The 14,835-nt window shown below is 41.3% G+C and overlaps 1 protein-coding gene across 3 annotated transcripts in view; it reads right to left on the reverse strand.

The window, feature by feature from the left end:
- SGMS1 (sphingomyelin synthase 1) overlaps positions 1-14,835 on the reverse strand; it is a 250,458-nt gene that overhangs the window by 157,431 nt on the left and 78,192 nt on the right. For all 3 annotated transcript variants that reach the window (XM_081104565.1, XM_081104567.1, XM_081104569.1), the window contains exon 3: positions 3,987-4,082. The gene's annotated coding sequence lies outside the window, so the exon portion shown is untranslated. The remainder of the gene's footprint in view (positions 1-3,986; positions 4,083-14,835) is intronic.

The following is a 14,835-nucleotide window of genomic DNA, read 5'->3' on the forward strand; positions in this document are numbered from 1 at the left end:
TGTGGGCATTTTGCAGGCATCAAATAAAGGGTGCAAAACAAGCATGCAGAGGTAAATTGGGTAAACAGAAAGGAGGACAGGATGGAGAAGAAGGTGTTTAAAGCAATATTACTTTTCAAAACCTTATTTAGAAATATACAAGTTCAAACCTCGTGTGAGAAAGAGTGAAAATGTTATGAATGGCCAAGTGTTTGAGTGCCACATCAGAGATGAGCGACAGATCTCAGCCCAGAGGAGCACGGATAGGATCAAAGTTCATGAGATACGGGAGCATGTGCAGCGAAGCACTGCCCTGAGACACAGGATGGGGCCAGTGACCAAACTCTGATTCATGGGTACTCACTCGTGTTGACAATGACTGTCAAGTCCCAGTTTTTAACACCCCAACTGGGAAGTCCATCTGAAAGGCTGTCTGTATTCTTGGGCTGTCTCTGCATCGTTTAGATGTGACCAGAGTTCAAAATAAGCTAATGATCCAAATCATAACTTTCAAAGGGACACATATTTCTAGTAAAAGACGAGGAATGGGAGGCTCACATGGCCAGGCATTGCTCTACCACATGACCGGCCGGCCCAGGCAAAGCGAACTGGGAGCAATGGCCATTCAATTCCCTTCCCTGCACCCAAGCAGGGACCACTCGCGAGTGATGGCTCCCCAGCCCAGAGGCTGGGAAGGGACTCTTCTGGAAGCTCTGGCCTTCCCTGGTGAGCTGCTCGAGGCCTACTTAACTCTCTGGGGTGAAGCTTCCGACTGCTCAGCTAACCAAACGAAAAAGCAGCAGTAGTGCCTGAACTAACAGCCAGCCCTAACGCAGGTGATGAGGAGTTAGCAACTTCTGTTAGGATTTGCTTCCCAGGGAGAAAAAGCCACAGAGTTCCGTGATACTGACATCTTCCAAATGAAAGTGCGGGGTCAATGACATGAGTCCCTCAGAGAATCTCTAGCCACAGAGCTCAGCATTTCCTAGGGACATTTCAGTGCCTGCCTTTTCTGTGATTACACTGGTATTACAGAGTGCTACCTGTGGCCTACAAAGCAGAAAGGCTTTGCAGATTGGAAACATCCCTGCCATACCACTTTCTCACAAAATCCTAATACACACACACACCGGCTGTCAGAGCTGTGAGCCTCTGCAAAGGCATGGCATGCTCATGTCCTGCAGAATGCGTGAACGATGAAATCAGGCAGCTCGCCTTACATCCATTTTGAAATAACGAATTTTTCATGTGCCAAAGTCAATCTAACACTTTATAGACCAAAAGCGTTATGCTGCTTTCTACACCTCCTAAGGGGATGCAGAATGTAAGGACAGGGAGTGACAGATGATGCCTCTAATTCACAACAGCAAACGGCAATTTTCTGCACTCCGTGTGAGAAGGAAAAGCATCTGCGGGCATAGATCCACAACGGAACGTTTATGTGCAGTATTCTGGATAGGAATATAGATGACACTTTAAAAGAAAATAGACTGGGAGGCATAAGTAAAGGGGTGCTGAGTAGGAACTCTGTCCTTACGAGTTATCCCAAAAGTAGTGATTCCAATTTCCAAGGAAGTACATATTCAATAGATTAACTAGAAGAAAAAAAAAAGAAAGAAAAAATAGGCAAAAGTGTAAGGATATAATATGAGATATGAGTACAAATGTGGTTAAGCTAGCTTTCAAAGAAATCACTACTTTAATATTTTCCCATCTGTAGGTAAAATAATTTTTCAAGTAAAACTTAAAAGGTTTAAGAAAATTTATAAAGAACATGTACCGAAAAAAAACCCTGATTTTAAAATATCACTTGGGCACTGCCAATTTAGGAACTGTGGTGGACAAGATATCTGTAGGGCCTTTCCGCTATACTATAATTCTGAATAAATTATTTTTAAAAAGTACTTCTCAATGCGTTGGTGAGGCTCCAGGTAAAGAAACAACCCCCAGGAGGAGGTGGCAGGAACAGAGCACTGAAACCTGAGCGCAGAAGAAAGCAGGAGTTGCCCCAGAGGCGACTCTGAGGGCCAGCAATGGGACAGGCATCTAGCCTTCAGCTTTCAGCCACGTGGGGAAAGCCCAACCTGAAAGCAGGATTCCCAAAGGGAACGAAAGTGGTCCTGGGTTAATCCCAAGAAAGTTTTTTATTGTTAAGACCGAGGCCCTCCTATTATTGAGTGAGATCATGCCGGCGGAAAGCAAGAAATCATAAACACATAAAGTTAAACAGTTACAACTCTAAACAATTGCTGTCTAACTGTACGGTGAAACATACAACAGAACTGAAACACTGAGAAAAACACGTACACACAGAAGACAGTCCTCATTAGGTATCCTATGAATTTTATGTTATTCTGGACGAGGATTAAAATACCTTAACTACTGATTGACTTCAAAACTGTTAAGTGTACACTTTCAGGGCAATCATTAGAAGAACAAGAAATAGAATGCAGCCGAAACCGGTTTGGCTCAGTGGATGGAGTGTCGGCCTGCGGACTGAAAGGTCCCAGGCTCGATTCCAGTCAAGGGCATGTACCTGGGTTGCAGGCACATCCCCAGTGGGGGATGTGCAGGAAGCAGCTGATCGATGTTTCTCTCTCATCGATGTTTCTAACTCTCTATCTCTCTCCCTTCCTCTCTGTAAAAAATCAATAAAATATAAAAAAAAAAATTTGTTTTAAAAAAAAAAGAAATAGAATGCATACTTTCCAAACCAGCAGACCAAAGGAAAAAAAAATTGAATGAGAACACAAATCAACAAAAACTTCAATCCAAATGAAAAAATTAACAATAAAAAAAACACACAGGGTTAAAAGAGAGGTTAGACTTTGTTTCCAAAACAAATAAAACAAACAACACTGCACTAGCCATATAAGACTGAAAAATTTCTCTACTTTAAAGTCATTAAGTCTGTTTTCCAAAGATACTAAAAAGAAAGATGCTCAATGACAGTATTAATCAGGAAAATGCAAATTAAGGCCACAATAATATGCTATTTTATATCCGCTAGACTGGCAAAAGAATATCAAAAGTTGGAAGGAAGTGGCGCAACAGATAAAGTGTAATAGATTTTCACAACAAAACTTTATTTAACATTAAAATTTAATTTACTACCATTGCATGCAACAAGTGAATTTTAACAACATAACTGAGTGAAAAATGCTAGTTGCAGAATACTTCACATAATCACTATTATCAAGCTTAAAAATGGACAAAAAGCATCAATATATTGTTTGGATATAAACATAGTAATCATGTGCCAGAATGGAAACTAACTACCAACACTCAGAATCCTGGCTAGTTCAGCCGAGTTTTGCTTTGGGCACAGGACTTTCTCAATGAAGGAAGCCGTTTACTGGCCTATGTTCAGAGCAAGCTCTTCATCTCATCTCAGACTGACGCTGGCAGCGCCGGCCAAGACTATCAACTCCACAGGGAAGGGCAGACCTGGGAACTGTCATCTTCCAGGATAAAGAGTAACTCCAGGTTAAAGGAAAAGGCCTGGCCCCAAATGCCTCTCCCAGGTCTCCTAGAACCTTCCCTGATCATTTCTTCTATAAAATTAAATTATTAGTAATAGTTTTGGTTAAAGATGAAAAATCGCTTACACTAAGGCAGAGATTTTCTTTAATTCAAGCAGCCTTTCTCCTTTTAAATATCAAGTTTAAATGTTAAACTTTTAAAGGTGGTCTATGTGGCTTCAGATCCAGCAACACCTTTTCAGTCATTTCTGTGACTGGGGCAGACATTATTTCCTGTGCCCTTTGGTTTATGAATTTCTATCTCCCTGGCCCATGTTGTCTTCCTCCTCCTATGAGGAAGCTAGCTTCTTCAGCCCTTTCTCCTCCAAAACCTTGGCTGATTTTGACCTGGGCATCTCAAAGACTTGGAAGATCCCTCCATCCATCAGAGCCTCACACACAATCTCAGAGCAAAGCAGGAGCTATTTGAGGCACTTCAGATCCGTGAGATGTCTGGGAATGGGCAGAACAATGAATCTGACTTACATGCATGCTGGCTTTCATACACCATCTGCTGTGATCCCACTTCACTATTCTTGAAATTCAGAGAATCCCCAACTCCTGCAGTCACAGAAGCTTTGCCTGGAACAAGAAAGACAAGAAATAAGAAAGAGGGCAACTGGAAGGAACCAAAGGGTCTACTGGGGAAAGTCTCTCTTCTCGAATTAAACTTGACATTTACAAGAAAAAAGAGCCCTTGGAGTTAAAAAAAAAATCTCTACCTCAGTCTAAGCCATTGTTAATCTTTAGCCATAACTATTAGTAGTAATTTAATGTTCGTACAGGAAACCATTATTATTTACAAAGAGCTCTCACATGCATTTTCTCATTGAGCCATAAGATCTTGAAAATAGGCAAGTATTATTTAAAAATACTGCAGTTGGCCTGGCCGGTGTGACTCCAGTGGTTGAGCATTGACCTATGAACCAGGGGGTCATAACACAGTTCAATTCCAGATCAGGGCACATGCCCAGTTTGTGGGCTTGATCCCTAGTAGGGTTCAGTCAATCAATGATTCTCTCTCATCATTGATGTTTCTATCTCTCTCTCCCTCCCCCTTCCTCTCTCTGAAAGCAATAAAAAAAAACCCACATTTTTTCATCATTAAAAATAAATAAATAAAAATGCAGCAGCTGAACTTCCCAAAGTTACAGAACTTTCCCATGACCATTCAGCCGGCAAGTATCAAAGGAGGGATTAGAACCACCTCTATGACTCCCCATTCTAAATTCTTCTATGGCACGAAATGAGATAATGGTTTCAACTTGGAAAGCAAGCTTGTTATTTCTTCTTGCAGTAGATTTACTTTCTTAGCCAATAGATATAGAAATGGCTTTGCCTGCTGAATGACACAGATGTTGTGTGATAGGATTAAATGTTCATTTACCAGAGACAACCAAAAGGCAGAAAATCCACACGTAGATAGTTAAGAAACGCATGTATCTTTTTCACATACTCTCCTTTTCTCGATAAGCCATTGTTATATTGCTGGGTGTTTTCTTAACTTGGAAATAACTTCAAACTTGTACAATAATACTAGTTCAAAGAACTAGTTCAAAGAATTATTAAGTATAACCTTTATACTTCATAATTCACTCTTTGTCTACAGACACATCACTCAACATTTTCTTTCTGAGGCACGTGGAGATAATCATCAGGGCTTTTTTACATCTAAATACTTGTGAATTTATTTCTTATAAATAGCAGAATACTTAAATAGCCATAATGTTATCTATGTTAGATTTAAAATTGATATAATACTTTCATCTACCACCATTTTCAATTAACCAAACGCACACTGGAGCATCTTTTCCTCCAACTGAGGATCCAGTTCAGGGTCAGGTCTGGTACTAATTACCATTAATCTGAAGCACACAGCTTTACTTTGTCTTTTTTTACACTGACACTTTAGAAAAATATAGCCCTCCCCCTTATTTATATGAATAAAACATTTCCTTTTGACTTGTCTGACATTTCCTCATGACTCGATTCAGGTCATGCATTATCAGCCAAAACTACGGAGGCAATGGTTTCCTCTCCAGGTATATCTGAAAGCATATACAGTCCAGGACTCTCCTTGGCGAGGTTAATTTTGATCACCCCGCCAAGGTTTTGTTTAATTTCTTCAATGGAAAATTGCTAAGTTTTCCCTTGCAACTAATAAGTTATCTGTGGGGAGATACTTTAAGACCATGAAAATACCTGTCCCCTGGCAACATTTCCCCCTAGATTGAGCATTCATTGGTGATCCTTGCCTGATCTAAACTGGATTGCAATGGCCACAACATGCTGATTGCTCCAATGCCAGCATTCCCTCCACATTGTCAGTCATTACTCAGCGTTGTACATTATTAGTCTATTTATCTACTTATGATCAAAATAGATGCGTGAAGTCCTACTTTTTCGATAGTTTATAATTTATCACTGACTTAATTATTCTGGTGCTCAAACTGTCTCAGATTTAGCCAGTGGGAGCCCCTTTATCTTTGTGACATGCACCATCATTTTTTTCTTACTTCTATATCCTTACTTGCTGACATTACCAAAAAACAAGTTCTGGGGTCATCTTGTACCTATCCCATCTCTTCTCTAGATGAAGTCATTTCTCCAAAAAGTCCCGATGCTTTTAGAGACCAAGATCTAACATAACACAGTTTTAAAGGCATTGTCTGTTTGTACTGACTGCTTTTCATTTTAAATATGAGTCACATTTTTCTGCTTTTTGTAGGCTTCTTTCCCATTATAAAGTAGACAATTAGAAGGTATTCTGTTTGATTCCAATGGCAATTAAATTACTGGCAGATCCTCTTAATCCTGTCAGGCTTGGTTTTATACCTGGTTAAGACACTAAGTCTATTTCAGCTATGTCAGTGATTCTAGCATATGGCCCTACTCCAAGGTATGGCCCTTACTCCTAAGATGTGGTCTTTCTGGTGTCTCATTAGAATGGCTAAGGTGCTCAGTGTGGTCTCTCCACCTCAATAGGCCAGAACTCCCCATCTGTCTCAGTACTACATGACCTCTGGTAGGGCCATTCTCTTCCAAACCTGGTAGCAGCTGCTCTCTGCTGGTCTCACCTAATATATGTACACAGTCCAGCTTCTGGGCTCCCCAGGGCCCTGCCATACAGATCCCAGCCTCTTGGGTAGCCCTGGACTCCATGAGACCACCATGCTCCTAGGGCTCCCCTCCCAGGACAAAGGCTCCAGCAGAACAGCAGGCAGATGAGGGCTCACCTGACTGATTCTCTTCTCTCAAGGATCATAGTCCTGGCTGCCCCATATGGTGTCCAGTTTTCTAGTTCCCACAGGAGGGCAAGTCCAGCACCAGATTCCCCGCCTCCTCTCTGCCTTCAACATTAGTGATGCTTGAGGACTGTGGGGCTGCTCTACTGGAGGGGTTAAGAATCAAACACTGTGAGCATATTGTAAATGCTCTTTATTTAAACATTTCAAAGCACTCTCTATCTGTGTCTTAGAAAAGTATGTGTTTACTTTTATTGCAGCGCTGTGGCAAGAGAAACACTCTCTAGCCACCAGGCAATTCCAAACAAATGACAAGAAAATGTCTCTATTCCTTCCACAAAGCTGATACTCACTTCGGATAGCCAGCTGTCTATCACCCCAACATACATTTACATTTACTTCTATTACTCTTCTTCCAAATGGCGTAACAAAACACAATAGTCTATCCAAAGAAATGAAAGTTAGTTGCTAGTCTTCATTTTTCTTGTTTATGTGCATGTACTTAGGGGTGCGGAGAAGATTCCTTTTCATATAAATCATTTCCTGATGTATTTCCATTTCTACTTCTAACCACAGTGAGAAAATAATTAGAAAAAAATAGTCAAAAAGATAACTGGCAATCCCAGACACAAAGTTAATCAAGAGGAAATTGGCTAACAAGAACACACTGTAAGAAAAGATAATTTTGCAATTACAGGAAAATGGAGAATAGTGGTTCTTACCCTGCACAAGCCAGCAGACTTGCGCCCCTAGTGCGCACACACAAGCAGCGTCCCAAACAGTGTGCCAGGCAGAAATGTGGGGCGACCACCTTCTACTTCCTGAGCAGATTTTCTCCATAACAGAAATGGCCCAAGCTGGTTTGGCTCAGTGGATAGAGTGTCAGCCTGCAGACTGAAGAGCCCCCAGTTTGATTCCAGTCAAGGGACATCCCCAGGTTGTGTGCTCCATCCCCAGTAGGGGGTGTGCAGGAGGCAGCCGATCAATGATTCTCTCTCATCATTGATGTTTCTCGCTCCCTCTCCCTTCCTCTCTGAAATCAATAAAACTATATTTTTTTAAAAAATTCACATTGCAGCCACCTCATCCATTTTCTCAAAGGGAATCAAAGCATGGCAAGTTATACCTTTCTGTGGTTTTACTTCAAGTCCCCTAGACTTAAAGGCGAGCAGCTGATGCAAACAGTGGCTATGTCCCTTGGCCCTCCTCACTGTCCCTTTCCTAAAGGGCCTCTTGGATCGTCTTCCCTCAGGACTCAGTGTCTCCATGTGGATGCTGTTGAACTCTGATTCCCCATGTCAGACCAACTGCACAAGTTCCTCCGTGGTTCCTCATTTCCCAGGAATACAATCAGAGCCTCTTGGCTTGAAAAACAAGCCCTCCACATCTGCTCCCTGCTGACCTCTCTACTTCATCTCCCAGCAGTTTCTGCCCATCACCAGTAAAATCCTTGTAGACATTTGCCTTCAGGGAACACCCTTTCTGCCCTTTCTTCTCTTGACTAACTCAATGAGGCTTGACACCCTCTGGGGAGTAGTTCATGATCACCACTCAAAGCTGGGTTAGTGTCCAGCCTTCGTATTCTCACAGTACCTACGCTCACCTTTATAATAATCACTTGTTGATTATTCTAAGTGTACTTAACATGTATTATCTCAGTGACTGCAAATACAAACTCTGTACAGTAGGTGCTGTTTTCAGCCCATTCTACAGATGACAAATGGGCAGAGAGGCTCAGCAGTTTCCCAGTGTCACAGAGCTGGGGAGTGGAAGATCAAAGCGCTTACAGCCTTTCCATAAATAGCACCAAACACATTTAATGGAAAAATTATAATATAACTAGTGTTTCCAGGTAAAGGCCCAGAGCAAAAACAAGTGGTGACCTCATGGCAACACTAAAAGGGTAAAAAAAAAAAAAAAAAAAAAAGTAAGGTGTGAAAGATTCATCAGAATTCTTCAGAAGAGAATATAACAAAGATGCACATCCTATATAATAAAAGGCCAGGGACCATAAGCGTAACGATCGGAACGACCATTTGATCAGTCACCATGAGGTGCATTGACCACCTCTCAGTCCCTCCCCTCCGGCCTTCGAGCAGTGGCTCAGGGCAGCGGGGCAGGGCAGCTCACAGCAGGCGGGCGGATGGGGCAGGAGGTGGGGCGGAGAGCGGCAGCAGCAGTGGCGAGCTATGCATGCACGATTTTGTGCACTGGACCTCTAGTCCATTATAAGGGATAAAAATAGCTGTTATGCACTGAGAGCCTACTCTGTTCTTAGCCCTGTAAACAAGCACTTCACAGATGTTATTCAATCTTCAAAACCACTCGGAAGTTCATCAAATGATCCCAGTTTTACAGCTGAGGATTCTGAGACTCGGGGTTAAGTGATGTGGCATCACATGTGGCATTACAATAAGCAGCAGAGATTGTTGCTTAAAAAGGAAAGACTCACCAGTGAGGCCGGCAGGGCCATAATCTCAGGGTCGCACAGCCACTCCACAAGCATGGCCCTGGCACAGTCAGAATTTCAATGAGCAACGTTCAATAAAATCCATCTCTCACCCCCAAGATGTGCTTTAAAGAACCCCCAGTCACTGAAAGGTCCCAATATGTCCACCCATCAAAGTGACCTGCTAGTACAAATCTCCTATCATCCGGTTTAATCATAATGTCCCTCAGGAACACTGTCAGAGAGGAGTAATCTACAAATCACTATAGTTATTCAAAAGTGACTCAATTTCCACAAAAAAATTGGGTTCTCGAGCTGGTACACTGGTGAAAATGAAGTAACATCAATGTGTTATGAAGAAACAAAATATGTGTTTGGGGCGAGAGTAGATAGAGAAGGAAAATGTACATCAAAATATCCTTTTCTAATTTTGCTTGCAGCAGAGCGTTCTTATCCCAAATAGCAAATCTTTGACTCTTGTATGTTCTGATTTATGGTTTTCTATGTGTCACCAAGAGACATGAAAACAAAACGTTGTCTATGTGCCCTCAAGAGAAGAAGATAGCAAGAACATTCACTGTGCAACTCCTAAGACTTGAGTCTGCTTCTGATACTTCAGAAAATAAACTCCATCCCTGAGGCAAGAGTCCAAGCTTTTGGTCACTACTGTTTCCTCAGCACAATATACAGCCAGGTGTACTGAAGGCCTTTAATAAACAAAGGTGGGTGTTCACACCCAGCACTTTACAGAAATATAGAGGAGAGGAGAAAAGGTATAAACACCTGCCTGAGGAAGGATTTCTTACCCCGTTCCAGTAGGCCTCAGCACCAAATTGCTCTTTGGAACCTACTAGCTATAGAAATGTGAGATTACAGAACTTTTTTTTGAATGAACACATAATATGCTTTGGGGGCGAAAATGCCTCCCAAACCCTTTTCACTATTCAAAATATTTGCCAATATTTGAAATACTGGACTAAAATATGCCTGCTAATCTGCTATTTCAGAAATATAAATCATATATTCAAAAAACTCACTGCTAGCATTGTGCTAGACGAGGCTGACAAAAAGAAGACCAAGGCTGGGCCAAGTATAGTTTCACTGAGACACAGAACATCAACAAATCATTACAGTGCCACACAATGAGAGCGTTCAGCAAAGCAGAACCAAGTGCATGAGGGTGCAGAGGAGGGACTAACTAACCCTGCTGCGCATTTCAATCCCACACTGAGAGAAAGAGCCTTTTTGTCCCCAGTAGCCTTTGCAGTTTCCTTGTCTAATTCTCATTATTTCCTTCAAAGCAAAAAAGCAGCATAGCCCATCTACATAATAAATACTTAGTCACCATGCTCCTCAATTATCATCCCATCCCCATGAAAACCTGCACATTGCTTTAATGTATGCTAGTTAGATAAGAAGATCTTAATGATCAACCACACTGAAATTAATATTGGCTGCTTAAACTCACACACAACTTAGGTGTTTAAGCTGTATCAAAAGTTTTTGGCCCTAGTATTTCCTCCAAAATCCCTGGCCTTCCTATAGCTGATTAAAATTATATTTAATATTCTGTCCAAAATCTTAAAGATACAAGCTAAGTTAATGGTTTATCTAAAATCATAATACAATACCTAGCAGTTCATTTTAATAAATTATTTAAGTGCTATTCATCTCCAAGAGAGATTTAAGACAACATACAATGTAAGACACATGCACTTGGAAGGAACAGTCACAAATATAAAGTCATGAAATAGAAAAGGAAGCTGATTTTCCAATCACCAGATAACACTCTTGGTGTGCTTGAACATGAAAATGATTTCTAAAGTTCTGATGGCAAAAGCAAAATGGGAAATGGGGCAGGGCACAAAATTCTGATCAAAGAAATAATATAAAGGGTTTCCCCTTGAGGTAATGAGAAACTGTACAGCCTGGAGATGGTGTGGAATTCACAATCAAAGACAGAAATGGTAAAGAAGTTGCTACATACATCAGACTATTGCCTCAAAGTAAAGATATTTTTTAAGATATCAGCATTGGACATTTTGAAGGAACTACAACCAAAGTTATCCCAAAAGTACCCAGTAAAAAACCAAAATGGCCCATTGCCATGATGCATTAAAGGTGACTTTGTGATTCCTATAGAACTTCCCTTTGGAGACAAAGATACAAAATACAAGGTGACACTGTTGGAAGGCAACCACGATAGGACATGACAAATTAGAACAAGACACCAACATAGAAGTTCTATCAAATCCATTTTAGTTCACTAATGAGCCAGAGAAATGGGTGTAATTGCTGCCATGAGAGATGGTTTTGGTTTCATCAAGTATGTGGATCGTGATGCTCGTATGTTCTTCCACTAGAGTAAAATTCTGGATGGGAACCAGTTCCATGTTGCAGAGGAAGGAGAGTTTACTATGGTTTCTGATAGGCTCTCTGCCCAAGGAAATCATGCATGAGGATTAAAAAACTTCCTTGGGGATCTCATTCCATTCCCATTCAGATCGTTTTCTGGGCACATAAAGAAAGAAGTCGCTTTCCTAATGCTAAAACCACTAGCCCAAATAAAGGCAAAGACAAAGAGGCTGAGGATGGTATTATTGCTTATGATGACTGTGGGGTGAAATTGACTATTGCTTTTCAAGCCAAGGATGTGGACAGATCTACTTCTCAAACAGGGGTTAAGATTGACTTTAGTATTTGTGGCCAACAGAGGCCTGGACAGCAGATAAACCTATGTGTGACTTTTAGGTCATAATTCTAACTCTAAGAGGCTCTTGAATTATGTGGCAACTCTGAAGGATAATTCTGGATTTACTGAAACAGCCAGTCATGATAAGGAAATCTTTTTCCATTACAGTGAGTTCTCTGGTGATGCCAATAGCCTAGAACTGGGGGACATGGTCAAGTACAGCTTGTCCAAAGGCAAAGGCAACAAAATCAGTGCAGAAAAGTCAGCAAAACACACATGATATGAGGGACTAACAGCTCCTTTGAACTACCAGGGATATTTGGGTTTAAAAATGATCAAATATTGAAATATTTGGATAAAAGGTTGACAAAGCACCTTTAAATACATCATATCACGTTTCTACGTAATTAACTACTTGCTTTAATTACAGAAATAATTCTATATGTTTACATTAAACATTATAAGTGTTAAAGCCCTAAGAAAGAATTACAGGTACTTCAAATTCTTCCACTTAAAGAAAAAAAAAAAAGATAATCGAAGGGAACATTCTGATTAATGCCTTTCCTGGTTTTCCCCCCGTATTACAGTTTCTTTGCGTAGTATGTTAACCTTATAAATTCTATTATTGCCTATTTTTCATATGCATTTGTCCTATGTCAATATTTTTCATCAACATCTTTGTCATGGTTACACAATATTCTATTATACAGATGAGTTCTAGTGGATCTATTCATCGCTCTTTGGAGGACCTATCTGGGTTGCTTCTAATATTTAGTTTCAAACAATGCTCACTAAGCATCCTCAAAGTTAAATCTCTGAACACATTTAGCTTATCATTTACTTAGAAATTACTCCCAGAAATAGGCTCACTGAGTCACAGGATCAACACATTGTTCTCATGTAGTCACAGGAGGCCTTGTAGGCAAAACAGCCCTCTGAATCATTTCAGTCTGCACTTCTCTCAACCTCCTGTGGCTGAATTTCCCCAGTCTGTTCCTATTGTCTTTACTGTTAGTCTAATTATAATCTGGTATTCAAGATATTCAAATTCTATAGTCTATTGAACATCCTTAGTTCAATAAGCTATCTGGCTTAGCATAGCCTCTGAGTCCTTTAAGACAAGATCTGAAATCATCTGGTCTGTTCATCCTTCTGTGTTTTTAAATTTTTATCCATCTGTCATTTCTCTACTATCTCTAACTGAATGGCTGAGGCAAATCACCAAATAACCCAGGACCCTGCATTGACCTTACCTAATTCTTAGTTCAAACCTTCTTTTCTCCCCACAGTAACTTTCTAATCCACAGGCAAAGTAACCCCAGAAAATTTGGAAGCTCAGAACAAGTGCCTCCAAATCTCAAATCCTCCTTCTGCTAAGGATGGCGACACAGCAGCTTTTCTCAGAATATACTCTGTGAGACACTAGCCTTATGAGGAGGCTCACCTGGGATAGTGTCGGTGATGACACATTGGGTTCTCTGCCCTTCCCCCTCTCATGATGTAACACTTCCTTGACTTAGCATCTCCCTGTTTATCTAGGTGGGACCAAGATGTCAGTGGAACAACATGCAGCAGCATTTGCTAAGATCAGAGTGTCCTGAGGGGGACAGTCGCAGCAGCTCAGGATTACTTTCTGGACCATAATTCTCGTCCACATCGTACCATCAGGAAGGTGAGGCTGCGGAGCTGAATCCAAGAAGAGCAAGAGCTTCACCATAAGTGCCATAAAGGAAAAGGAAGCAGACCGCACAGAGAAGCCTTGACATGAACCGAGATGGAGACCAGCAACCTCCCTTAGGAGTCCAGTCCAGGGTTCAGATTTGCCTCGAAATGCTTTCTCATAGACATCCTGGCTCTCCCCAGCTTTCAGCTGATTATGTGAGCTAATGTAGGTAAAGCACATCCTACCCACTTGGCAATGCCAGCTTTTAAAATCGCTGTTATTATTTCTGCCTTCCAGTTCAGAGCAAGTTTTCCCCTGCATCCGAGGTATCCAGAGAAAACAGGAAAATAGTGGGTGAAGGTGAAGGTGAAGGTGAAGGTGAAGGTGAAGGTCACTGCTGGCCTGGTCCTGCTGGGCTGCCACAGAGAAATCAGAAGCACCCCCCACTGCAGGACGGGCCCTTGCTCGGCACTGAGGAGAGCAGAACCTTGCCTGGTTCCTTTCTGCCTTGGCAGCTGTGGTCAAAAGGGCCACTGTTCCCAGAGGACCAGTGTGTTTAAGCCTCTGGGAACAATGCCCCTTGTTGATCTTCTGTGCTCCGGCTGAATAAGGTCACTGACTATTTTCAACCTTAGCGACAATCAATAGCTTTGCCTTTTATTGGGCAGCGTTGGCAGTGGTATGTTTGTTTTCTGATGTCATTGTTATGCTCAGGTGAGACTGAAAAGGTCAGCGAGTGAGCCATCTTTTACAGGTTTCGTTCAGAACTTACTAACACCGCACAATATACCAGGCATTACATGGGCGAGGTTCTCAAACTTCAGGAGCTTAATAATGTAGATATCCAGGCCTCAAACAGTCGGATTCAGTAAGCTGTGGGGGTGGGAACCTATAATATAACCACCCACTGGTGTTTCTGATACAGGTGACCAGGGGTACACTCTGTGACACACTGCCGCAGAATGACAGTAAACTAAACAAAAAACTAGCCTCTCCTTGACGTTTTACATTCTATCTCCTTGAAATGTACTCTTCACCAGCAAAATAAAAAGTAAACATCCAGTACATACTGAAACAAGAGATCAACTTAATTCTGAAAGAAAAACAGTCCCTGTTGTAAAATAGATATGGTAAGCCTGTGATTAAATTTCAGATTTATGTGTATAAAGAATTTACATTTTATTTATTTCTTTTAAAATACATTTTTATTGATTTCAGAGAGAGGAAGGGAGAGGGAGAAAGATAAAAACAGCGATGATGAGAGGGCATCACTGATCGGCTTCCTC

This window comes from Myotis nattereri, assembly GCF_964212035.1.
Source record: "Myotis nattereri genome assembly, chromosome: 13".
Lineage (NCBI taxonomy): Eukaryota > Metazoa > Chordata > Mammalia > Chiroptera > Vespertilionidae > Myotis > Myotis nattereri.